The sequence below is a fragment of the Corylus avellana genome, chromosome 10 (genome assembly GCF_965113065.1).
Source record: "Corylus avellana chromosome 10, dhCorAvel1.hap1.2, whole genome shotgun sequence".
Classification (NCBI taxonomy): Eukaryota; Viridiplantae; Streptophyta; class Magnoliopsida; order Fagales; family Betulaceae; genus Corylus; species Corylus avellana.
In genome coordinates, this window is record NC_142499.1 from 5,651,888 (window position 1) to 5,654,179 (window position 2,292).

The following is a 2,292-nucleotide window of genomic DNA, read 5'->3' on the forward strand; positions in this document are numbered from 1 at the left end:
CTATATCTTCTAATTATATACCTAACATCGAAATAATATATATGAGGTTCATTAGAGCATCACATTAATTTTTAATCCGATTTGTTTGGTTTGTTTTACATATATTCACACAATTTCTTCATATATATATATATATATATATATATATATCCACCCAACCAATTAAGCCTTCACTTGGGTATCATAAATTTTTATAAAAAGTGCTAGAAAGCCAAACAAATGAACTCAGAAAAATTTTCAAATTGATATGATAGACAAGAGAGAGAATTGCATTTTTTTTTTAAATTTGAAAACTCTTGCCACGTTAGTCTAAAAAATTTTCGGTCCTCATTTATTTGGCTCTATAGCACTTCTCAACTTTTATTATGATTCATATAACTATATGATAGGGAGCCAATTAATGATCTTATTTAATTAAGTGATGGACTGTTTTGCTTAGGGAAAAAAAAAAAAAAAAAAAAAGGTAGAGTGATGGGCCGTTTTATTGCTTCTTATGTAAAACCTTTTCCAATGCCAAGTACATCTAATTAAATCTATATTTAAGAAAAACAAGTACATATGTATATCTAAATCATCTTATTGGTCAATTTACCTGCTGTTTATTCATCACAACGCACTGCAACTCTGCAGCCACCAGGACATCTTTTTTAGTTGCTTTGCTTTACACATCTCTTTAACCTTTTATTAATTGTTTTTACCCTCCACGTACACCTTTCCCCGGCAAACAAAAAAAAGCTTAAAAAAAAAAAAAAAAAAGAAGAAGAAGGAAACGAAATTATCCGGTTGAATCGAAAAACCCATCTTTTTAAGCCATTAAGACACCACCGACACGTACTCGTAATAATTAAGAATTTTCAGTGCGTCAATATCCATCCTGATCATCATCTTCTTGTCGCGCCTCCCAATTCCCAGACCTCGAAACGTGAAATACACAAGAAGTTGGCTCTGATTTTCTTAAACACTCTAGAAACCTTTATATATATATATATAGATATATGAAGGAATTAGATTAAACGTGTGAAAGAAATAAAAATTAGAAATGAAATAAAGGGGCATGAAACGTCGCATGTGATGTTACCACATCATGAGGCAAAGGCAAGGGCAAGTGCTCTTGGGTTCACATCAGATAATTTTCTACTTTTATGAGAGAAGGAGACATACGCATATACATACACATATACAAATACATACACATATAAATGGTGCAGTTGCATTGAACCCAATGGATGGTCCCCTCACAACACACTCTCTCTCTCTCTGTGTCGGGGACTATGACTTTAATGGCAATTGGCAAAGAGTTAGGGGGTGTTTGCCATTGCATGAATGGATTGAAGGTGGTGGTTGTTATTGTTGTTGTCGTTAGGGTTAAGAAAAAGTGGGTCCACTATGAGATGAGAAGGTGTAGATATGAAAAAAAAAAAAAGAAAAAAAAAAAGAAAAGAAAAAAAAAGGTGGAAGTGGTCTAATAGGAGCTCATAATCTAGATGACAAAGCCCAATAAATTACATGTGAGAGAGAGAGGTGAGACAGTGACGTGTCTTCGGTGGCAACAAAAGGTAGAATTATGAAACAAGTGAGAGGCAGTTGGACTGGGAATAATTGCAAAACGAGTGAAGCATTCACGAATAAAGCTGACCGTTTTTTTGCAGACACTCCCAAAATATCATTACCTTACTATTCCTGCTAATAACCATGCAAATTCCCACAACCCTCAAATATACACCCCTTACTACAACTACTACCACAAATCTCTCTCTCTCTCTCTCTTAAAATGGGTTTTTACATAGCAAACTTAATGAGTTTCAACTTAACTCCACAATTTACCGTCAATTTCAATTATTTTATTTCTTTTATGAGTGAAAACCTCTCTAAATCCAGAACTCATACCTCGCACCCGTCTCGACATGGCTGGACGGGTTGTGTTGAGAGCTTTGCCAGGTAAGCTGGCCGGCTGGCTCCAATAGACAATTAGCATTTAGCGAGTTGTTTCAAACTTGAGACTATTAAAGACGACCAAGGCTTCCGCCAACTGAGTTAATCCCTTGATGTTATAATTACAATTAAATATTTTACATGTTGGACCTTAAAATATTTAATTTAATGTTTTGTTGAGATGCTCTTAATGGGTGTACCCAAGTAAAATTAAAAATAAAACAAGTGTAGGTAAAAATCAAACAATTAAAGACCATTCACCCTTGAGTGGATTGGCTCTTGCTTGTGCAGTACTAAAAGTCAGAAGGCAAAATTACAACACCAAATAAATGCAATCACAATCAAGCGAACAAAGCAGCA